Here is a 26008-nt window from a genome sequence, read left to right as displayed (position 1 = left end):
CAGCTACAAATTGCTTGCCAGACAATAGCTTTCTTACCAAATTTTTCGACTTCAATCGATGTCTCGGACTGGTTTAACACTTGCCCTTCTCGCACCGTATAATATTGTGGTCCCGGCAAGGATTTGTAATCGAGTTTCACGTAGGTTTCGTCGTCCATGATTATGCAGTTCAAATTTCCAGCAAGAACCGTATTGCACAGATTTCGAACCCTCGACCTGATCGATGCTTCTTGTTTCGGACTACGTTTTGGTTGTTTCCGCCTTCACTTACTCCTTCCATTTTTGCTATCTTTCTCAGTGACAGTCCGCGTTCGATGCACCATTTGTAGTCCACGCATTTCGAAACAAACTAATGAAAACGAATAAACAACTGCACAAGTGGTTAGAGAAGAGTGTAAACAACAGGACGCAGCCATAAAAATTGACAGATTCTGAACCATTGCGAAATGGCAGCGGTTTTTGGTTGCGTCCATACTTTCTGGGACAGTCTTTAAGACATTTGGCGACACTATAAAACAGAGTAAATTGTCTAGATCTGGTTAGTAAAGCCATCTGTTTAATAAAATTGCGATTTGATGGCCAAAGAAAATAATTTTAGTAATTCCGGTCAACGATTTCCAAGTTGAAAACTTCGGAAGTACTGATCAAAAGGCCCCCTGTAAAAAAAAACATCGATTTCTAAGGAACGAAACCGGTTAAAATGATCCATTGAATCAGTTGTAACAAAAGTCAATTTTACTGACGATTTGAAAATTGTATGACTAAGAAATTAATGAAAACATACAAAAGCGATTGGTAACGACTGGGATTTAAACCGAGAATCATTAAAAAAAACAAATAATTTGAAAAAAATGATGAAATCTTCATTGACATCTATAGAACGATACATATAATTTAATGTTTGAAGATGATTTCATGCAAAAGTTGGCCGCGGCTCCGCTTTAGATGGCCCATGCGTAAGGTCCAATTTTGGCACACTCTCTCTTCAACTTCCAATATTGGCTTCCAGTGCGTTAATCGTTGCTCGTTTAACCTCGTAGACATGAGCCTTAACATGGCCCCACGAGAAATAGACCAAAGGCGTTAAACCACACGGTTTGTTCACCGAAGGCGGCTCTCAATTTACTCAAATTGAGATCGCGTTCCGTGGGGGATGTGGCACCGTCTTGTTGAAACTACATGTCAGACATGCCCAATTCTTTCATTTTGGGCAAAAATCTGTAAATTTGTAGTACTAAGTAAGGAGTGTATCGACAATAAGCAATCCACAAATTTATCCATCAAATTATGATAAAAAACGATATTTTATTCAAACTAAAAATTTTATCCTATAATGTACGAGGTTAAACTTGAGCATAATGAAAACCGGATGAAATTTAAGTTATTCCTTCACGAATTTTCGAACTTTTTATCGAACGCTCTTCATCAAGTTCCGGACAAGTGTTCCATCGCATTTTTGGACGCTTGAGCCCAATTTTTTCGAACTCCTGCATGTTCCCAGCTGACTTTCCAGTCTTCTTGAAGACCCTCTTCACGATTGCCTAGTAGCGTTCGATGGGTCGAAGCTGAGGGCAATTTTGTGGATTAATATTTTTTTCAACCAAATTTATACCCTTTTCCGCAAGCCAGATGAGAGTGGTTTTGGCATAGTAAGCAGACGCTAAATCCGGCCAAAACAGTGGAGGTGTACTATGCTTCTTCTATAAAGGCAGTAATCTCTTCTGGAGACACTCAGATCAATAGATTTCTGCATTTATAGTTCCGGTAGTGTAAAAAATGGTTGACTTCAAACCACAGGAACATATATTTCTCCACTTGAATCGACCTGTCCGCATCGCTCACACCCTCCCCAAAGACGACAGTAAAGTATTGTGAACCTGGAAGGGTTTTTGAGTTCTCCTTTACATAAATCTCATCGTCCATCAAAACGCATGCATTCGGCAAAAGACGCGAATACAATTTCCAGACCCTTTTTGCTGCTCGCTTCTTCTGTTCTACACTTTGTTTCAAGATTTTCTGCTTCTTGTAGGTCTTCAGGTGATTTCGCCTCTTGATACGCTGGATCATTCCGACACTCGTTTCTGCTTTTTTGGCCAAATCACGTATTGACATTGATTTGTTCTTCATGATTAGAGATACCACTTTCTGGTCCAGTTTCGGGTTGGAAGAACCGGGTTTTCTGCCTCTTCCTGGTAGCTCATCCAAAGAATAGTGTTTCCCAAACTTATTAATGATGGTTTTAACACTGGCATGATGAATTTCAAACCGTTTCGCAAATTTTCGCATAGTATTACCCTTCTCACTTAGCCATGTGTCCAGAACCTTAATTTTCACTACGCGACATTTTGAAAACGCAAAATTTCAACCGCAAAAACAAGTAAACAAACGAAAGCTGACAGCCAAACGCACAGCATGCTGTGATCTGAGCATAAAAAACCATCACAAATACATGCGTACAACACAAATGTATGTGGATAGCTTATTTTTGATACACTACTTACAATGTTACGTTACAATTCTGTAATTAAAGAAATGAAACCTTGGACAATTCATACGACCTATCAACTTATGAGAACGATTTTAGATATTCAGAAGTGTGAAGAAACGTGTTAGTTTCATTCGTATTCACGTCATCCGGTTATGTCTCTGACATTAGCCACCCACTTTTTCCGTGAATACGTCTTGCTTTACTTTGGAGCGCCTTTTCAAAATGTATTATAAGTGTGAGTGATAAGTTTTTGATTGTGAATTTTATTTTTGTATTTTTTTGAATGTATCAACACAATTTTTTCTTCACGTCTTCGGAGATATGATAAACAATTGTTAGTAGTAGTAAATAACTACAAATAACCCGAAAATTTTCTAAAATGTTTGATAAGTAAAGAAGGTAAAAATTTGATACTTTCATTTTAGCCTGCGTAGTTGACTCGTTCAGTTAAGACCCGAATCCAATTCTAGAGCTCAGATGTGAAATTCAAGATTTTCAGAACCCAGATCTAGAAAGTTCGTCCAGAATCCAAAGCCATAGTCGAATTTCGGACCTGGATTCTGAGCGATTCGGACCTGGATTGTAATCTGGAATTGGGTTACGGGTTTTGATTCAAGATCTGGATCTGAATTTTTGATTTGAAAGAATTCCGAAACTGAGTTCTGAATCTGAAGCTCAGGAACTTCAGACCGAAATTCAGGACCCCAGAATTCAGTTCCAGAATGCAGATCTAGAATGTGGTTTCGAAATTCAGTTCCACAATTGTAATTTTAGAACTGAATTTCGGAACTGAATTATGGATCTAAAATTTGTAAACTGAATACTGGATCGTAATTCTGTAGGTAAAATTCAGTTGCAGACTAGGATTCAGGTTCAGGATTTAGCGCCGAACCAAAATCCTGATCTCGAATTCAATTTCAGAACACGGATGTCCAGTGATCCTTTCAACAATCCATTGTATTCGTATTCACGTCATTTAATTATGTCACTGACATTACCCACCCGCCTTTTTTAAATTTAATTAACATTTGACGTTTTGGGAAAAGGTTCAAATTTAAAACTCGCCTATCTCAAATCGTACACTTATTTAACTTGATCGGGTTGTGTGAACCCTTCTGTCCTCATCCATCAAAACTCCATTACCCAATCGTAACACAATCAGGAAGTCAATCTACTTAGCAATTTTCTATTGCTCGATAAACTACGCTCCGGGTCTGGAAGCAGTACCCAGGGAACCAACAACCAACAGGCAGATAGTAATTTCCACAGTGTCAATATTAGTAAATTTCTTATTCCATGGCATTTCCTCGGTTTCCAGTCTCAAGGGGCGGAAGAAACGCAACCCCAGCCGAGAGTCCCCCCGTTTCTCCTAGATGAGTCAATGTCGTTTCAATATTGTCACTGTAGGCGTTATTGTTATTGATGTTGTTGTTGTTGTTATTATTTTCCGTCCGTGATTAGACTTCTCTCCTGTCTCGTCTGTGTCACTTTTCCATTTCATAAAACTGTATAATCGATTTACTCCCCCCTACCAGAATCGCACCCACCGTTCGGCAGCAGCACGTCACACTCTGGTCTTCAACCCAGCTGATGCTGTCATCATCCTGCCGGGTTAGGGGATTGGGAAGGCGGCGGAATTTGAAGACTTACTGGAATTGCCAATGAACCCCAGCGCCGGTGGGAAGATATGTGAAGAAAAATTCATATTCTTATTAAATATTTGAGAGTCAAGGCTGATGGTCGGGGTTGCATTTTTCATCACAAAAAGAAAATAATATGTTCACAAATCCACCGTTATGTGCTGCTACGAACTTTACACCCGCCGGCAGGCGGTTGATAACCGAACCGAAACCGCTTCTTGACAGATCATTAGCCGCAGCAACTAACAGTTAACAAAGTGACAAATAAGGAAAAAAATCGAAACGAAACCGACTCGATGAATGTGTTCAACAAGGGCATCGTAGAACAGTGACGGAGCGGTGTATGACGATTTGAACGGAGTAAATCGGAGGTCACGGAAGACCCCCAATAAAGCAGGCCCCTGTGCCTCGAATATCCCAGTTCAAGATATGCAGTTTATGACCCTGAACTCGCTACTCATGTTCGACATAGTGTTTATCTTTTTCCTATTTCTGGTCGGGGTGACCTGTTTGGTGTATTATCTGCCCCCACCTTCGCTCAGTGCGATTCGAGGTTCGGCGAAAGGTTTCAATGGTGGTAACGGTAAGGCCGGTTGTGTCAAAGCCAGCTGCGGTACGACGACAACCTGCACGGGTGAGACGGTGCGTTTCCGAAGATACAGCGTCGGTTCGCTGCTCAGTGCCGCCGACGTATCCGTGGGGAATCATCGATTCCACAGTCCCGTCTCCAGCGGGGAGGATCTACTCGTCGACTGTGCTCTGGAGGAGGTTCTAAGTCTGAAGGAATCACCGGTGCTGGTGTCCACGCCGTTGGTGCCGCCGTTCTGTGCTTGCTGTGCCGAACATCAGCACCTGCTGCGACAGTTGGAACAGGAACAGCTGCACCACCACCACCACCAACAACAGCGAAGTGCTAGTCAGTTCAGTCTGCTGGAGAATCCCTGCGACTTAGCGAGTGCACTGCAGACGCAGATAGTTCCGGGGGTGACCGCGGATACACCCGGTGTGGATTACGTGCAGATTGAAATCGAACGAACCGGTGTCGATCCGGTTCCCCCGTGTTGTTACGTGCGAGCTAAGGACACCGACATCAAGGAGTGCCACGGGCCGATTCACGATGTGTAGAGGTAAGGCGCTTTATGAATCTTGATTTTTTTTTGCACTCAGAAGTACTACAAGTCACTTCGTCTCTGTCGTTATTAAGACAACTGGATTGCTCTTGAAAAAATACAATGTTTGAAAATTTAAATGTTTTGATTATATGCAGGGTTGTTACGAAAAATTTCAAAATCAAAACGCGCGAAATCCGCGCGAAGTCGAACACTGAAACGCGCGATATTCGAGTGAAGCGTTAGACAACTAGTTTTACGCAGGTGATACTTTACGCAGTACTTGAAAATTCACTAAAATATAATTTAAAAATCTGCATAAGTTTGTCATATGAACACAATAAATAAGTCCGCATACAGCACGTCACTTCGAGAAACGCAATGAAAACGATTTCATTTTTATTCTTCATCTTTTTCGATGCCCTTAGTTAAGAAGCAAGACTTTTTGCAAGCGTATGAGTAATGTCAACAATATGTGCGTAAAAAACAAATTCCGGCGCTTCTTTTACTGATTTTAATCAATAAATCTTCCATATGGTTGAAAAATAAACCAATCAGTTCATTCTGCTTAAAATTGCAATTCAAGAAAAGTGTCTTAGTCCAGAACTCTTCGGTTTTCCTTGAAACTGCTCGAGAAAAATTATCTCAGTTTCAGCTTACTTCCACTGACACATTTGATTAGGAATATGAATTTCCTTGTTTTTTCGTAGCTTCTATAAGTAAACTCGTAAAATGGGAACCTTTAATTAAACATGCGAAAGGCAATGGAAATGGCATGTTGTCGTAAAACTACTTTTGTAACAGAAAATATTTAGTTTTGCTTATTTTGTGTAGCGCAATCAAATACAAATGATTTGAAGCAGTGTTGCCAACTTTTTGTTATTAGAGGATTAAAATCTATATTCATAAAAAAATGTAAGCAATTTTCCATCAAACGTTGGTGAAAAATTGTTCAAAACTGAGATATAATACAAAATGTCAGGTTTAACATTCATTTGAGAATAAATTATTGTTAAAACTGATTGTTTGAACCTCAATCCTGCAAGTCACTTTAATAAACTCGTTGCACTGCATGGTTTATTCTTGATCCTTAATTAATACTCCCTGATGTACGAAAAATGTTACAGTAAAAATAAAAATGCTTACACTTGTGATTTTGAAAGAAGTGAAACAGATTTCATCGTAGATATTTTTTTTTGCTTCGACATCTTTTTGCTCGGCAAACATTTCCTTCTTGGTAAGAAGAATTTTTAGGTAAACCACATCAAGATGATCTGATTCTCTCTTTTTAATATCAGTTTCAATTATAATAGCGCCTTCTTCTGTTGCCAGACTTTACTCTGAATGTCGGAGGAGGAAATCATCTTTTATTTGGATCAGGGAAAAGCCCACTGGAATTAGTTTCTATCAAACTTGTTCTCCAGCAGGCATAAAAACTCCTCATCTTTTGCATCAATAGATCAAAATCATCCAAATGATACATTTGCTTAAATCTAGTGCTTCTATAGTAACTACATCTAATGAGACGTAACATAAGAAACGATTTCTTGATAACATTACGTGATAAATGAAAGTCGAAGGAATTGAAACATTTGTTAAATATGAGGCACATGCTAGCAATGAGCTCGTTATATCCATAATTAGTTCTAATATAGGGAATCCGAAGAAAAAAATAGGAAAACTACGACGTCGAATGTCAAATTGTAACAATTGAAAGCTCTATGTGCTCTTTAAAATATAACTTGGTTTCCAGAACACCCAGGTCCTTAACAGACGATGCGTGTTCGAGAACAGTTTGTAGCATATTATAGTCGAACTTGAATACAGACTTTTTGCTACAAAAAGAGACGACGGAGCATTTAGTGGCGTTTAAACCATTTTGAAATATGAAATACGAAAGTACGATAGTTTCATACACTTGATCGAAAAATTAAGATCGTTGAGCTACAATAGAATTATAAAAGGTCCAAGACGACTTCCTTGAGGAACTCCAGATGTAACAGCACTTGGTGAGGTTGTACAGGCTCCTTTTTTTACTATCATTTCATAACCAGTTAGATATGATCGAAGCCAATTAAAAAATGATCCATTTAATCCCAGTCTACTTAACTTGGAGATCGTTATGCGATGATTGATTTCGTCGAACGCAGCAGGGGAAGTTGAAAGCTTTGGAATGGATCCAAGCTGAGTCTCTGATATGTAGTCAGAGCAACTATGTGTTATAAAATCCAGAACTATAATTTCAAACAGCTTCGATACAGCGCACAAAGCAACAATATTATAGAAGTTACCATATTATTGAAGAATCGCATTCCATTTATTACGTTCTTTGCATTATTGAATGTATGATCACTGAGACGATATCTTCCATCTGACATCAATATCCTTGAGTGCATAATGTTGAAATAGCAACTTGTATCACTCGAGATCGAAAAGCATAAATTCGAAATTTTGTCCACTGTAGAAAACATTGGCTAGAACCGCCTTCTAGTAAATTTTAGTTTTATCAAGGGAAAATTCGGCCATCTCGATCAATTGCTGAAACGTTCGCCCATCTTTAATTTTTTATGGTTTCATAAAACTCACAAGTTTCAAAAATTTGCAAAGAATTTTGTGGAATGATGTTTTTCGAAATTCGCGCGAAATCCGCGCCATAGCATCAAAATCTTAGCAGAAACCGCGCCAAATCCGCGAAAATCCGCGAAAACCGCGAAATCCGCGCGACCGTAACAACCCTGTATATGCCCCAAATGATTCATTATAGAGATACTTTGAAAATTTAGTCTTAGAGTCTTGAAGTCTTAAAGTGATGAAATTTTGAACAAAAACAGTGGAAGTAATAGAAATATTGAAAATTGATAAAATAATGAAGAGTAAAAATAATAACATTAGTAAAAATAACAAAAATATCATAAGTAATGAAAGCAGTAGAATAAGTTAAATTAATAAATTTAGTAAAAACAGTAAAATAAGTAGTAAAAATATTAAAAATAGAAAAAAAATAAAATAGTAAAAATAGTAAAAATGTTAAAAATAGAAAAAAGGAAAAAAAGTAAAAATTGTTAAAATAGTAGAAATAGTACAATGGTAAAAATAGTAAAATCAGTATAAACAGTAAAATTAGTAAAAGAATAGAAATAGAAAATTAGTGAAAATTGCATAAATAGTAAAAAGAGTAAAATAAACTAAATTAAAATAATAGTTAAATAAGTTAAAATTTACTAAAACTAGTAAAAATTATGAAAATGATATATATCTGAAAACGAGTGAAAATGTTAAAAATAGTTGAAGTAATGGAAACAGTAAAAACCTGTTTTAATCCACCTACTAGTGTAATGATGCCTTTCTCATATTAATCATACTATCATATATAATACTGTGGTATTCTTCAAAATAATTTTCTTCGATTCTTAAAATAACAACTGAAATCGGTTTGTTTGATCGTCTACTGATAAAAACTATCAATTGGAAAAGATTTGAGGTCGATTTGGAATTTTTTTTAAGGTTTTTTCCCATTTTAAGTGATGGTATACAATTTTTAATACACTTTACCCTATATTTCCGGATCTGGAAGTCGGATCCGCATGAAATTCAGGAATTACGTATGGAACCACAGGACCTTTCATTTGAACCTAAGTTTGAGAAAATCGGTCGCGCCATCTATGAGAAAAGTTGGAACACATATTTTCTTTTTTTGCACATTTTACCTCATAACTCCCGAACCGGAAGTCGGATCCAAATAATATTCAGGATTTTTTTATGGGACCTCGAGACCTTTCATTTGAATCTAAGTTTGTGAAAATCGGTTCAGCCATCTCTAAGAAAAGTTAGTTAAAAAAAACGTTAGATACGCACATACGCACATACACACACACACAGACACAGACATTTTGCGTACTCGACGAGCTGAGTCGAATGGTATATGACACTCGGCCCTCCGGGCCTCGGTTCGAAAGTCGGTTTTCACAGTGATTGCATAACCTTTCTATGTAAGAAAGGCAAAAAGCAAAAAAATAGTAAAAATGGTAAAAATAGTTTAAATAGTAAAAATTGTAAAAATAGTGAAAATAGTAAGAATAGTTCAATTAGTACAAATACAAAAATAGTCAAAACACTAAAACTAGTAAAAAGTGAAAAAATGTTAAAATAACTCATGTTTTAAAAATAATGAATATCGTAAAAATAGTTAAAATAATGAAAACAGTAAAAAAATATAAAAACAATAAAATCAGTGAAAATAGTAAAAAGAATAAAAATAGTGAAATTTCGAAAAATAGTAAAACATTAAAATAAGTAAAATAGCAAAAGAAGTAGAATAAGTAAAAATAGTAAATATTGTGAAAATTATAAAAAAGTAAAAATAGTAATGAAAATAATAAAAATAGTAAAAATGGCAAAAATAGTAAAAATTGTAAAAATAGTAAGATTAGTATAAGTAAAAAACAATGAAAAAATATAGTAAAATTAGTAAAAATAAAAATAGTGAAAATATTAAAAACAGAAAAACTAGTTAAAATACTAAAACTAGTAAAAATTGCAAAAATAATAAACATTTGAAAACAAGTGAAAATGGTAAAAATTGAAAAATTAAAATAACATTCAAATTAGTTAAAAGAATAGAAAAGGTTAAATTAGCAAAAAAAGTTAATTAAGTAAAAATTTTAAAATAGTAAAAATGGCAAAAATAGTTGAAATGGTAAAAATGTGAAAATAGTAAATTTAGTACAATTACAAAATTAATCAAAATACTAAAACTAGTAAAAAATGTAAAAATAGTTAAAAAAAATAGTAAAATTAGTGAAAACTGCAATAATAATAAAAACAGTAGAATAAGTAAAATTAAAAAAGATTAATTTAAAAAGAAAATTGTAAAATAAATAAAAATAATGCAAATCGTAAAAAAGTAAGAATAGTAAAAATGGTGAAAATAGTTGAAATAGTAAAAATAGTGAAAATAGTTAAAAAAATAGTGAAAACCGCGAAACAAGTAAAAATTGTAAAATTAGTACGAATAGTAAGAAGATTAAAACTAGTGAAAATTGTAAAAAATAATAAATATTGTCAAAAAGGTGAAAAATGTAGGAATAGTAAAATTAGTAAAAATAGTAAAAAGAATAGAAATTAAAAAATTAGCAGAAATAGCCAAAACAGTAAAATAGGCCAGACTAATACAGATAGTGAAAATAGTAAAAATTAAGGAAATAGTTAAAATAACAAAAATAGTCAAAATAGTAAAAATTGAAAGAATGTCACGCCTGAACTGCTAAGTGGCACAGCAGTTCAACCCTGAACTTTTCAAGTACTGACGAGTTAAAGGCGATGTATCAAGAAATATTGTGAGCTTTTAATTTTTTATTCAAATTGTGAAAAATTGTGTGCAGGAAAAAAGGGTTGTAAAATTATTAAAACACTCGGTTTTGAAAGTTCTGCTTACTGTCAGCAGTTCAACATAAACTGCTAATGCTCTGATGAGTCGAAGACGAAATGTCATAATAGGAAAAAAAAACCTGCTTTTGCGTTTTGCAACAATGGCCGTTTTCCAAAGATTGTAAGTGGTATTTTAAATGAAGCACAAGAAAACGGTTGCTAGAATATTCAGAACAAATTTTAGCAGTGCCTTCCTTCGACAATAGTTGTGTAGTCCTACGTCAACAGTTCGAACGGTTTAATAGGGTTCTCCCTGGTAATTATTATATCAGTTTAGCAGTCTTATTTGTGGTCTCCTAATTTTTTCAATTTGCCACTGTCTTTTTCTGGTTTATTCTTACTTTATTTGTCTTTTATTCTTCTATTCTTATTAGCTTTGATTAATTTTTCTGCTCATTTTATTTTTTTCTTGATTTAGTGATTTTTGCGAGATATATTATATGCGAATATTTTTGAGCCAGTTTCATTGATTTTCACAATAATTTTTTTTATAATAGTCATTTGATTTTGCTGAGATTTTATGAGAAAAATACAATTTAAATTAATGCAGGTCGTCAAATGGTGAGATAACTAAGTCCTCACAAGTCCCTATCTCATGCCTCCCCGAGCATCTATGATGACATTTGATCAATAGAACGGCGTCGACTGGGTGCTATCGCCTTCTGCGTTAGTAGCAGAATGAGAGGGTGCGAAATGGCTTGTAGGTTGAAGCCCATCCTAAAGTGCAGTGTTTATCATAGTATATTACAACATATAATTGTGTTGTTTATGTATTATTATTATTATTATTATTATTATTATTATTAGAAGAGCGTAACTTAACTTACACTGCGACATTAACTGTTATATTGTATCATAGCATATTATTTCATATATTATCGTCTTACACTATTTTATGTTATTATATACTATGTTGTATGGTATTATACTGCATTGCATTATATCACATTATATTGTATTATATTATAATATATTTTATTATATTATATTATATTATATTGTGTTCTATTATATTATGTTTTATTGTATTGCATTATGTTGTATTATATTATATTATATTATAGGGTTTATTATGAGTAGTACTACGTACCTCTGCGCAAAATATAAATTTGTTTTCCTTATAAGTTATCATTTTTAAAGTAACTTTCAATTAAATATCAAGGTCGTCACAAGGTGAGCTTGGTTCTCACTGGTTCCTGTTTCATGCCTACACGTGTGTCTGTGGTGACAAATGGTCTATGGAAGGCGTTGATGGCAGAATGAGAGGATGAGAAATGACATATAAATTCAAGTAATAGAATATCATAGCATATCGCAACATATCATTTTATTTATTCTATTATTTATTATATAATTCATTGTACTATATTATATTGTTTTTTATTGTTATTTTCATAATTATATTTATTGTTATTATTATTAATTTGTCATCAATAATAATAACATATATTATTTTTATAGATGTAGATATTATTATTGTTATTAGAAGAGAAATATTCTACTTCCTGCAGTATTGCGAAGATAGAAGAGCATAACTGACACTCTACATTAACTGTTATTTTATATCGTGTTTTGTAATATATTATATTATATTGTATGACATTGTATTATATTATAATTAATTAAAATATATTATAGTATATTATGTTATATTATATTATTTTGTAATCTATTATATCATTTTATGTTATATTAATTTCATTACACTATGTTTCATTGTATTCATCAATATAAAATATTTTGCACGGGGGCGTAAAGAGGAGGGAGCATCAGGGTATCGGACGAATTGATGACTGGACGAGGGATTGTGGATAGCCAGCCCAAGTCGTCACTTGAAGGAAACTTGTTTTCTTCTGAAGGTTTGACATGAGTCTGACGCGCCCTTCTCAAACAAACCATAAGGCGGGTTCAAGCATGTATACCGATATGCTTCATCCATGCACTGGATATTATGGTTGGAAGAGCATCTTTTATTCCCGCGGAATACGAGTAAGTGACTCTACTTACGTATCCGCCCAACCCTTTTTGTTCGCTTTTCGGTAACAGCTATAGTAAGAAGGTGAATGGATGAGTCATATCGGGGCTACTCTAAGTCTACCCGCATCCACTGGCAAGTCCTTGAACTGATGGTGGCTTCACTTCACATCACATCACATCACATCACAAAATACAATTTAAATTAATGCAGTTTTTTGTTTTTTCTACTTTCAGGTAAGAGAAGAGTATCAATCAGAAACCCAGTTTCTCTACATGTGAATGTCGTGGCCTGAATATGCAGTCAAGTGGTATTTATAATCCGCATGAAACAATCTAAATATTCATTAACTATTATGTTTTAGGACATACTCCTTTTAGTAGAAAGCTTCTCAACATTGTTGCATACCAGGTTTTAACCGCAATTAAAGTTGCAACTTGAGTGGATTTGCACAAGATTTGCCAACAAAAACACAAAGAGGATTAGGCTTCTCTCTACTCAACAACAATCCTTCCCTAGAGTGGACTACTACTTCTCGAGCCGGATTCATTCATCCGAAAGCAGTAGTCCCCAGTAGCGGAATCGCTTTTTGTTTGACTTGGCCAACGAAAAGAGTGACATGTGTGGGGCCCGGATATGAGAGGATAGTCATAAATTAATTAAATTTATGACTTCATATCAAGTTAACAGTCCCATCGAATCAGCAGGATATATTCTATTACAATAGCAAGCAAATGTTTGAGCCAATTTTGAAAATTCAGTCTCCGAAGATCTCGTACTGCTTCCGAAGCAGAACAGAGGAAGAGTAGTGTGTGACAGTCTCGACTGGGGCGTTCATTCGCATCATCGAGGAAGAAGAGAGGATGGGTTTAATATTCGAATATCGCTTCCGGCTCGGCTCTATTCTTCTATCCATTACAGTTTAATCTCCATTCCAATATACATAGCCGTCGGGATGAGTTTGGAATCGGGTGGTGCTGGGAAAATGTTTTCCAGTTTCGAAAAGGGAGGAGGCCCTATCCTGTCTGATACGGCAGGCTGTAAAAAAAACAATTTTCCATCATCCTTTTCTGATGGGAAAATTCAAATTCAATAAACATGGTACAGAATCTTTGTTTAGCAAGCTTTTCCGAACCCCCTAGAAGCCAGCCACCCTAGCCGACGTGGCGTCCGGAAGACATATAGAATCATCAAAGTCGAATCCAGAAACTAACACCTGCAACAGATAGATTCCATTTCCCGAATGTCTTTCCGGCCCCATCCTCGTGTGTGTCGTGTGCCACTTTGTCATTCCAGCTCTAACCTCGAGTGGGGATAACTTTCATAAATTGCACCATCGGAACGTCAGTTCCAATCTGTACTCCCTTCATGTTTGAATATTATGCAGCTGCCGGATGAGAAATGACATTGCAACGTTCTCAATTCATCTTACATCGGGGGGGACGGTGGGACTACTGAAGCCCCAAAACCCTGTCTTTCCCGTGGATTTTGGACCACCAATCAGGATATCATAGTAGGCTTCCTCCAGAGTTACATGTCTGTTTAGAAGCACCGAAAGACAATCAGGTCCGTTCGTTCGTTCGTTGCCCTCATGGATATCCGGAATACTCGACGCAAAACCATTTCTGTCGATTCATTTGACAAGTCACTCCATTTGCACTTGCCTGTCGGTCGGTATGAGTTTTCATCGTGAGCCCTAATTCGGTTCAGTACCATGTGGGACTGGGAATTGAAGAGGGGGCGTCATTGGGATTTTAATTTTTTGTTCTTATTCGGAAAAACTACATTCAAGTGTTTAGGTGATGTTTAGTATGTAAGCCGATGCTTTTTTTTTGGTTGATTGTTTCAGTCGACAATTAAGGAGTGTATTGAAAATAAGCTTTCCACATACATTTGTGTTGTACGCATGTTTTTTATGCTCAGATCCCAGCATGCTGTGCGTTTGACTGTCAGCTTTCGTTTGTTCACTTGTTTGTGCGGTTCGGAATCTGCGTTTTTAAAGTGTCGCGTATTGAAGAGGAAGTTAAAATTAAGGTTCTGGACACATGGCTAAGTAAGAAAGTTATTACTATGCGAAAATTGGCAAAGCGGTTTGGAATTCATCATGTCAGTGTAAAAACCATCATTAATAAGTTTGGGGAACACTATTCTTTGGATGAGCTACTAGGAAGAGGGAGAAAACCCGGTTCTTCCAATTCGAAACTGGACCAGAAAGTGGTATCTCTAATAATGAAGAACAAATCAATGTCAATACGTGATTTGGCCAAAAAAGCAGAAACGAGTGTCGGAATGATCCAGCGTATCAAGAGGCGAAATCACCTAAAGACCTACAAGAAGCGGAAAATCTCGAAACAAAGTGTAGAACAGAAGAAGCGAGCAGCAACAAGGGCCCGGAAATTGTATTCGCGTATTTTGCAGTGTCCGGATGCATGCGTTTTGATGGACATAACTCTAAATGAGGACTCAAAAGCTCTTCCAGGTCCACAATACCTAACTGTCGTCGTTGGGGAGGATGTGAGCGATGCGGACAGGTCGATTCAAGTGGAGAAATTCGGTCGAAAGGTACTGGTATGGCAAGCAATATGTTCCTGTGGTTTGAAGTCAACCATTTTTTACACTATCGGAACTATAAATGCAGAAATCTATCGATCTGAGTGTCTCCAGAAGAGATTGCAGCCTTTATATAAGAAGCATAGTACACCTCCACTGTTTTGGCCGGATTTAGCGTCGTCTCACTATGCCAAAACCACTCTCAATTGGCTTGCGGATTTAATATAAATAATTTATATAAATTTCGTTGAGAAAATTTTTTATAAATTTCGTTGAGAAAAATATCAATCCTCAAAATTGCCCTCAGCTTCGACCCATCGAATGTTAATGGGCAATCGTGAAGAGGGTCTTCAAGAAGACTGGTAAGGCAGCTGGGAACAAGCAGGAGTTCCCAAAAATTTGGGCTCAAGCTTGTCCGGAACTTGATGAAAAGCGTTCGATCAAAAGTTCGAAAATTCGTGAAGGAATGATTTAAATTTCATCCGGTTTTCATTATGCTCGAGTTTAACCTTTTGTATGTCAATTTTTAGTTTGAATCAAATATCGTTTTTTATCATAATTCGAAAGAAAAATTTGTGGATAGCTTATTTTCGATACACTCCTTAATATTTCTATAGAAATTTTTGGCTTTTAGCATTTCGACGGCATTTAAACTCTTTACAATTTATGTTTTACTTTTGATGTTAAACTTTACTGCTCTGCCTTTGAGTCACAACTTTTGACTTATATTTTTTGGTTTTCGTCCTTTGTCTTGTTCAACACTTGTATTTTTGTATTCGTCTTTGAATTTTAATTTTAAACTTTGGCCTGTAGACTTTTAATTTTGCCTTTTATTATCTGACTCTTAGTTTCTCTTTTCCAATTTTGACTTTCTGGTTTTATCTTATAACCATTGACTTTTGATACTAATTTTTTAACTTTTGCCTTATGAATTTTGACTTCAGACTTTAGTTTATAACTTCTTCTATTTCCTCTTTCATTTGTTTATTTTTTGTCATATATTTTGACTTACATTTTTTCTCTTCAAACTCAATCCGTTTTCACTCTTCAAACTCTATCTATTTTGATATTGAACTTTGACCTGCAGAGTTATTTATTCTCGACTATTAATTTTTTGCGTTTGATATCTAAGTTTCATTTTTCTAATTTTTATTATCTGACTTCATGTCAGATGTTTGTTGCTAAATTAGAACTTTAATTTCAGGTATCTGAAAATAGATTTGTGGTTTATAACTTTTTCTCTGTATAAACATCTTACTTTTTATGTGTGGATTTTCAGAGATTTCAGACAAATCTTTTAGGTACTTGCATTCTTCGTATTTGAAATTGTAGTGACTGTTTACTGATTTTTTTTTCTTTCAAATTTCGACTCAACTTTTGTTTTCACTTTCAATTTTACTGCGTTCTAACCAATGATTTTTTGTTCGGTTTCTTTTACAAATTTATTGTGCCTAATGATAATAAATCTAGGATTTGTGGCTTTATGCTACTGATTTTAAATAGAATTTTGTTTTTAAAATTTTCACTTATAATATTGAACGTGTTGTTCTACTAACTAGGACTTTCACGCTTGACGATTTTTTTTTCTACCCAACATTGGGAATTGGACATGTCTGACATGTGATTTCAACAAGACGGTGCCACATCCCACACGGCACGCGAAACCAAATTGACCAAATTGAGAGCCGCCTTCGGTGAACAGTTTTTGTCACGTTTTGGGCCCGTCAGTTGGCCGCCTAGATCGTGTGATTTAACACCTTTGGTCTATTTCTTGTGGGGCCATGTTAAAGTGCATGCCTGCAAGGATGAATAAACCAGCAACGATTTACGCACTGGAAGTCAACATTGAAGCATTTATTCGTGAAATACCGACCGATATGTTGGAGAGAGTGTGTGCCAAAATTGGACCTTGTGCATTGGTCATCTAAAGCGGGGCCGCGGCCAACATTTGCATGAATTGTTGAGATTTCATCAATTTTTTCAATATTTTTTTTTAAATTGAATCCTCTTAAAAATCACTCTTTATTTCTCGACGGCCGTTTGACTTTTGACTTCTTATTTTGTCTCTTGATGTTTGGCTTTAGGCTGTAGTCGTGGCTCGTTACTTTGTTATTTCTATATTTGACTTATTTTTCTTGACTTTCGTCGTTTTCCTGTCATTTCTATTTTCTACTTTGAAATTTAAATTTTTTTTATATATTTTTTCTTAATAAATCACGACGATGCCATCCTTATCGGTTGAAATTTCAATGTTCTGGTTATGAACTCTTGGGTTTTAAACTTTGTCCTGTGACTGACTATTGATTTCTGATCTACGAATTTCTCTTTTTCATTTGTTTGGCTATCTAGTTTTCACTCGTAACATTGATTTTCGTTTGATTTCCATTTTTTGCTAATGTCTTTGGACTCTCGATTTTTGAATTATAACTTTTCATGTTCATGTTGAACTTTGGAAACGAAAACTCAGACTGGGATTTTGAACTTCTAGTTTTCGACTTTTGTTTTGCATTTTGAATTTTAAATTGTGAACTGTAAATTTTTAACGTTTGAATTAGGACTTTTCGAATTAATTTTTTTTATTCATGACTCATGACTTTATTTCTTTAAATTTTACAGCAGCGTTGTTGATTGCCGAAAATTTGACAGAAGCTACTATATTGCTATCTATATTGTATACAACATTTTCAATCCGGTAGAAGATGCTACAAGAACAAGAGATGCATGAACCGCGAGAGAATTTTTCTACATTCCTTCGCTCCACTTCATACTCTGAGTATTTCACGGCCCTCAAAAAAATTTACAGTCTGATAATGATCGTTGCTGTGTGGAATTTCCCAAGAGAGTATCGCAAAATAACAATTATCGCAGAAAATCGAGTCGATGATTCTCATACTATTGTTGCGCGAAACGAGAATAAGCGACCGTTTGTTGCTTCAGAGAGGATCCCCACAGCAGCGTGCTAGCCGTTGATTCTCAGACAGGTCATCTAGAGAAATTCGCTCTTGCACTGGTGTCGATTCTATGTTAAATGAGCCATGCCGGGTTTTTGTTGTTGCAATGATTTCCAACTCTCTTTGATGGCACTGATTCAATCGTTGAAGAGTTGCCAGTGAACGTTCTTTGATACGAAAAAAGCCATCCTTGTTTTACAGTTTTAGCTCTTCAGTATTTGACTAAAATCGGAACTGTTTGCCGATTATATTTTTCTTTTAAATTTTGTCTTTACTTCTGGCTGTTGATTTTTTATTTGATTCCATTTTTTATACAATTCATTTTACTCAATTAGGTATCCTCCTTTTGATTCGCGGTTTCCATTTCTGTTGATTTGTGACCTTTGGTTTTTGGTGTTGATTTCATTATTTTTTCTTATTTTTCATAAAATTCAGTTTATAACTTTTGTACTATTTAATAAATTAGTTTTGCTTTTCTCATACAAAAAGGTTATGCAATCACTGTGAGAACCGACTTTTGAACCGAGACCCGGAGGGCCGAGTGTCATATACCATTCGTCTCAGTTCGTCGAGTAGGCAAAATGTCTGTATGTAAGTATGTTTGTGTATGTATGTATGTATGTAACATTTGTTTGCACTGACTTTTCTCGGAGATGGTTGAACTGATTTTCATGAACTTAGATTCAAATAAAAGATCTTGTAACCCTACACAAAGTTCCTGAATTTTATTCGAATTCGACTTTCGGTTCCGGAATTACAGGGTGATATGTGCAAAAAAAATGAAAATGAGTGCACTTTTTTTTCTCAAATGAAAGGTACAATTGTCCTATACCAAGGTCCTGAATTTTATTTTGATCCGACTCCCGGTTCCGGAGTTACAGCGTGATTAGTGAAAAAAAATCTTATTTCAAATTACTTCCTCACTTTTCTCACTCAGAGATGGCGTGATCGATTTGAACAAACTTAGATACAAATGAATCGTCTCATTGTCCCATACAAAACTTCCTAATTTCATTCGGACCCGACTTACGGTTCCAGAATTATATGGTGAAGTGTGTTAAAAATTGGATACCGTCACTTAAAGTGGCAAAACGAAACATGTAAAAAAAATTCTCATTGTCATTGTCAGTAGACGACCAAACATTAATTTGGGTTTCCTTGTTCTTGGGTTTTTGTAGAAGGACCGAAGATTGAAGTCATAAACTCAAAAATGGAAGTCACTTTTCTCGAATCAACTTCGATTATACCGGTTCCCAGATTTCGGTTTCAGAAGTACTTCTTTTCGTTTCCTCAGAGATGACCTAACCGAGTACTGTTTCACTCTGTACAGACTGTCCCAGAAAGTATGAACGCAACCAAAAACCGCTGCCATTTCGCAATGGTTCAGAATCTGTCAATTTTTATGGCTGTGTCCTGTTGTTTACACTCTTCTCTAACCACTTATGCAGTTGTTTATTCGTTTTCATTAGTTTGTTTCGAAATGCGTGGGCTTTCAGCAGAACAATGTCGGAAAATTGTGTACAAATGGTCTGTGCACGCGGACTGTCACTGAGAAAAATGTCAAAAATGGTAGTAGTGAGTGAAAAAGCCGTCGAAAAAAGGTCCTGTTAACCCTCAGTTCGATAAACGTATACTGAAGGCGTTCGAGCAAAAGAAGGAGGTTTCAGTTCGAGATGTGGCCAACAAAGTGGGCCCTTCGAAGTCAAATGATCTTCGTACTAAAGAACGTTAGAATCTTCGAACCTATGAGAAGCAGAAACAACCAAAATGTAGTCCGGAACAAGAAGCGTCGATCAGGTCGAGGGTTCGAAAGCTGTACAATACGATTCTTGCTGGAAATTTGAACTCCATAATCATGGACGACGAAACCTACGTGAAACTCGATTACAAATCCTTGCCGGGACCACAATATTATACGGTGCGAGAAGGGCAAGTAATAAAAACCAGTCCGAGACATTGAAGTCGAAAAATTTGGTAAGAAAGCTATGGTCTGTCAAGCAATTTGAAGCTGCGGTAAAATTTCGAAACCCTTCATCACCACTGCTTCAATGAACGAAATATACATCAAGGAATGTTTACAAAAACGACTTCTACCAATGATTCGAAGCCACAAGGATCCTGTTGTTTTCTGGCTAGATCTTGCTTCTTGCCACTACTCGAAATCAACGGTAGAATGGTATACTACCAAAAATGTCACTTTCGTCCCAAAAGACATGAATCCACCAAATTGCCCACAACTTCGACCAATTGAGGAATTTTGGGCATTAACGAAGGCACATCTTAGGAAACATGTCTCGGCAGCCGAAACCATTCAACAGTTCAAAAAAGGTTGAGTATCAAAACTTGTCGCCAAGAAGTCTGTACGGTATTTAATGAGGAACGTTCGCAAGAAGGTGCGCCAGCTAGTCTACATTGGGTAAGTAGCAAATGTCGAGAATAATATTCTGTTGTTGTAGTCTAATATTATCAGCATATTGAATAAAATTTGAATATCTAACACTTGTGAATTATTTACAGCGAAATCAAAGTGCGTTCATACTTTCTGGGACAGTCTTTATGACAAGACGACACCAAATTAACGTCTTCAGTGAGCATTTCAGCAGAATTTCAATTCTTATTCTTTCATCGATGTATTGAAAATCTGTGACGCGCTTGGCTATAAAAAGTGATTAAAATATGACAAATCGAAGTAATTTCATCCCAAAACCTCTTTGGAAACCAAAACTTCTACAAATTCGAACACCAACGGGTAGAAGTCATTGTGAAACCTTTTTCTGTCATTTTCGATTCTCAAAGCTTCGGTTGGATACCGACATTGCATACTATGGATTTTCACTGAAAACCGCAAATGACTGACAGGGCAAATGAAAGAGAGAGCACAATTTTAATAACCGTTCCGTTTATGTCATTGACTAGACATGGATATCGTTCTCATAGTTTGCAAGCAAAGCTGAGAGTGACATTAATTTCTCGTTGTTTCCATCTATTTTGAGTCAATGAAAATGACTTAAAATAGCTCTGGTTTGCAGTTACTACAGGTATCATTTGAGTTGAACATGACCATGAACAATTTGTAGTTTAGTCAAATCATATTCCCGTGACTTTTTCTGCAGAATCATCAAAGTGCTTCGTCAGAGGAAAAAGTCACAACGAAACGTCGCATTCTATTTCGGCGAGGTAGCGAAAAACTGGTGGTGTTTCTATTGCTCTGGAATAACATCCGGTCCGTGGCATTACCATCTCCGGTGACGACGCACGATAGCAAAATGTACACCGAAGGAACAGGATATTTGCTGAATCAGACCCATTATCATCGGCACCATCGCATCACCGACGTCGCGTCATCGTCGTCGTTATCATCGCCTGCGTTTGCCGTAGAAGGCGCTTCTCGGATAGAGTGAAGGAAGATATTTTAAAGCCTTACCGAAGGGACGGATTGAAGTATTTCATGTAAGGGAACTTGGGATTCGTTCGTTCATGTTGCATTTGACTTGACTGTAACGGAACGAGGCACGAGGCTATTCAAGGGGGCGAACAAATCGAGGAAACAGTGGAAATAGTACAGCTCGGCAACATGCACCCCGGAAGACGAGGTTAAGCCGACCCTGGAATGCGGTACTCAAATGAAGCGAGAATTAGCACGGAATGTGTTTCTACGTTGCGGATTGAGGACGGACTTCGTTCACGTCCGGAAAACCACTGGAGCACGGTTACGGAATTACGGATTCTCGTTCTCTCTCTCTCTCTCTCTCTCTCTCTCTCTGTTAACGAGGGGTTGCTCAGTGGCAAGTTGATTTTTGCAGCAATCTTTCAGTTTTCCTTGATATAATCGATGTTTTTCTTTTGTTGAATAGCCAAATATTGATTTCCACGACAAGATTTTTGGCTTCCCATTTTCTTCCATTCTCCAGACTGCCTTCAACTTGTGAACTTCAAACGAAAATTAAATTAATCACAGCCCGCAAACTGCCTGTGCCACGTAAAAATACATCACGCGTTCATTCGATGGCTCGCCTCCACCACCCCCACTCAGCATCCAACTTTCCGTTTTTCCGCGGGAACCGACTCTCCCGACCTCGACAGTAGCTTCATTCATAGAGCACACAGCCAATGTAATAAAATGCAATTTAATTAATTTTTCCATTCTGTTGAACGGTGCAACTTGTTATTCTCTTCTTCGGCAAGGCAGGCAACGGTCTGCTTGTTCGGTTCTGCGGTTGTGGCTGGGTGAAGTATAGAAAGTCATTCGGAGTGCGAATTTCCAAACACCCTCCTCCTCCTCCTCCTCAACCTGAGCCCGGAGAGGTTTGTGTTTATTCCCAGGAACACTACGTGACTTAAGACGGGATCGAATCAGAACAAGTTTTCCCGTAAATTTCCTCTCGTTGAGATCCGCCGGAAGGTGGCTGGATTCTCGGATTATCCTCTGGTGAATAGGTGCTTCGAGTTTGCCTGCAGCGGCAACGGCAATGGCATCACCGTCATCGTAGCTGGTGTGTGTGTGTGAATTTCCACCAGGGGGAAGCTGTTAGCAAATTATGTTTCGTCTATCGAATGACTGAAAGCTGGACGGGAGGAAATGGCAGGCGGAGGGAGGGACCAACAAACGCTTTCGCTTGCTTCCTTTGTTCCTTCCGTCGTCCACTCGTCCGGGCCGGGTGTTGGAATCATTATCGCTGGTGGCCTGGGCGTGATCCTGGACCATTCCCTCTCCAAAAGTGCAGCCGGTTCCCACAGCTTATTGTTGTACTTCCGAGCTTCCGTTCTCAAGATAGATGACTTTCCCGTGAGTATGAATTAAATTAGTTTCGATGGCGCGCACTGTTCAAGATTTATCGTTTGCCGGTTCTTCGGCCTGGTGGCCGACTTCCGCATCCAGCGCTGTCGGCATGTCTTATTCTGTCTTCTTTCCGAATTGGAACACTTCAATCGGAAGAGCCATTTGCTCGGTCCAGTAAATCAATTAATACGCCATGTTCAGTGGGAGGGAACGGTTCGACGATTGACGTTATTGAGAAGACCAGGAGAGTGCTCAGCTTGGTCAGACAGAGGCCATCTAGATTCGCCCGCGCGTCAGCAGCCCCATTTCGGAAAGGTGGACAGCGGAAAACGAAAGGTTCTACGATGAAACTCATTATCCGTATGATTATCGTTGCTGTTGTTACGGTGCTCTCGAGAGGGGACTTCAGGCGGCGTAATGGAAATTACTTTGCAAGCTGTAAATGCCTCTTCAGGCTCAAGTAGCTCATTTTATCTAGATTGTTATGAACAGCGACTTACGGTACTGATCTGGATCGTTTGATAAAAAAAAGATTTGTGCCTTACTAGAGAAACCCGTTCAACATTATCCTGGTAAGAATGTATCTACGGAGAATTTAAGAAACAGTCAAAATATAAAAGGTCACATTAAACTCCTTTAACGACTAAATAAAATGAAATGAAAAATTTGGACAACATTGACTAAAACAAACTATCAGGTGTACAACTTTGCTTATGCCGTTTTCCGATAGGTGGCTGTACCGGCTGAGGCTGGTCAAAATACATAGATGATAATGCCTTTAAAGTGAGTGTGTACAGTGTCTAACGAATTGTCATCGCCATTTCAGTGACAGTTGTTCTTGTTTTCGTATTTTTTACGCTCGAAAATGTCTGTTTATGTGCCCAATTCTCGCCATTTGCGGGAAGTTTTACTTTTCTGTTACAATTCGGAAAAAAATGCAGCTGAAGCGCATCGAATGCTCTCAGAAACTTTCGGTGATGCTGCTCTGAGTAAAAGAACGTGTCGGGGGTGGTTTCAACGTTTTAAAAATGGTGATTTCGATGTCGAAGACAAACATGGTGGTGGAAGAGAAAACACCTTCAAAGACAACTAGAAGCATTACTTGATGAAGATTCGTGCCGAACCCAAGAAGAGCTTTCCGAATCGTTGGGAGGGAGTCAGCAAGCCATTTCAAAACGTCTCAAGGCCCTGGGTATGATTCAGAAAGAAGGAAACTGGGTGCCGTACGAGTTGAAACCGAGGGACATCGAGCGCCGTCTATTTGTATGTGAGCAACTGCTTCGAGGACAAAATCGTAAGGGGTTTTTACATCGAATCGTAAACGGTGGTTCGATACTATAATCCGATAATCGATACAAAGTCATCCCAGCCACGACAATGCTCGGCCTCACGTCGCAAAAGTGGTTAAAAAGTACCTGGAAACGCTGAAATGGAAAGTCTTGCCCCACCCGCCGTATTCCCCAGATGTCGCCCCTTCTGACTTCCACCTATTCCGTTCGATGGCACACGGCCTGGTAGATCAACATTTTCAATCCTCCGAAGAGTTGGAAAAATGGATTGCTTCAAGGATAGCGTCAAAAGAGGACTCCTTTTTTCGAGCCACGATCCGAAAGTTGCCGGAAAGATGGGAGAAAGTTGTCGCTAGCGACGGACAATACTTTGAATAATACATCTGTAAGCACTTTTTCGCAATGAAGCTTTAGACTTTGGAAAAAAAAAACGGCGGAAGCAATGTTGTACACCTGATACCAACCGAAAACCGACAAAGACGACAATGATAAGTGAGTTCCCAAATGCACTAAAAACTGTTTTTTGAAAAAAAAAAATGTTTTCCCTAACAACTCTATCTTGAATAAACTTTACAACTGTAGTTTTTCCTTGAAAAAAGGCCGCCAACGTCGGGCATATTTGAAAACAAACCAAACCTCTAATTTGCAACTCGGATAAATGACTGCATGCACGAAGCATTGCACGTGGTGTATGATTCCACGAAGAATTACACTGGTTTGAGTTTAAAAGTTACTTTTCAGCAATTACAATCTGACTCCAATGTGTTTTTTTTTCTATATGAGAAAGTCGAATCGTTTATAATACTTTGTAAAATTAGAGGTGAAATTTCTACAAAGTAGCACATGTAATGCTAGTTAACGTTTTATTATTCAAAACTTAAAAATTTTCATTTCAGACGCGAGACAAATTAAATTTTTGAATTTCGGAATTCGAACAACAAAGCTGTAAATTTGAAACTCAGTTCCGAACTCCAAATTCTGTTTTTAAAATTCAAAATTATTATTTTAAATTCAAAATAATACATTTGAAATACAGGATGGCCCTTTTAAAATGGTCATATCGGACAACCTAATAACTTTTGACAAAATTATCAGATCGGCTAATGATATACCGCGTTAAAAGCGTCATTCCAAGACAATTTTACCATGGAACAGTGCACACCGTTAAAAAAAACACACAAATTGTTCAGCTTTACATTCAAAATAACTTCCTAATTGTGAAAACCAACCACACCAGGTATATTTCATGTTAAATGGATGCTTTTATAAGCAAAATTGTCCGTTCTATGCCACTAAAAACCCTCAACTAGGTAATTAAAAATCAATACAACAAAAAAGTTACAGTTTGGTGTGGTGTTTGTGCGGATATGGTGATTGGTCCCTATTTTCTCTAAGACGATGACAGAGCAAGGAAAACTGTTCATGGCGATCGTTAACGAGCCATGATAAATGATTTTGTGATGCCCATAGTTCGCGAAAATGGTTTGAATGGCTACTGGTTTCAACAGGACGGTGCAACATGTCATACAGCTCAACAAGCAATCGATTTGTTATGACCATTGTTCCCCGGACGAGTCATATCGGAGAACGGTTTCAAAGACAACATACGACGTGAGAACGCTGAAAAATGGCACATTTTGTATTCAAGGCCAAAGGTGGCCACCTGTACGCGATATCTTTTTCAAAAAAACAACATATTTCCTTGATCTAACTCTGTACAAAATTTTAAGTTCGATTGTAGAGTTTTGAATTTCAAATTTTGATGTAAAATTTCGGATTTCGAAAATTCTCGAACTCCG

The 26008-nt window shown here is 37.0% G+C and overlaps 1 protein-coding gene across 4 annotated transcripts in view; it reads left to right on the top strand.

Annotated features, from left to right (window-relative positions):
* The window catches only part of LOC131426486 (uncharacterized), a 570323-nt gene that overhangs the window by 123794 nt on the left and 420521 nt on the right, over positions 1-26008 (top strand). Inside the window, exon 1 of one of the 4 annotated variants that reach the window (XM_058589252.1) lies at positions 5116-5255. The exons of the other annotated variants lie outside the window; for them this stretch is intronic. The gene's annotated coding sequence lies outside the window, so the exon portion shown is untranslated. Of the gene's footprint in view, positions 1-5115; positions 5256-26008 lie in introns of those variants that run through there. 4 annotated transcript variants of the gene reach the window in all.

The sequence above is a fragment of the Malaya genurostris genome, chromosome 1, assembly GCF_030247185.1.
Source record: "Malaya genurostris strain Urasoe2022 chromosome 1, Malgen_1.1, whole genome shotgun sequence".
Classification (NCBI taxonomy): Eukaryota; Metazoa; Arthropoda; class Insecta; order Diptera; family Culicidae; genus Malaya; species Malaya genurostris.
The sequence above is the reverse complement of the archived record's forward strand: the minus strand, read 5'-3'. Positions and strand labels throughout refer to the sequence as shown.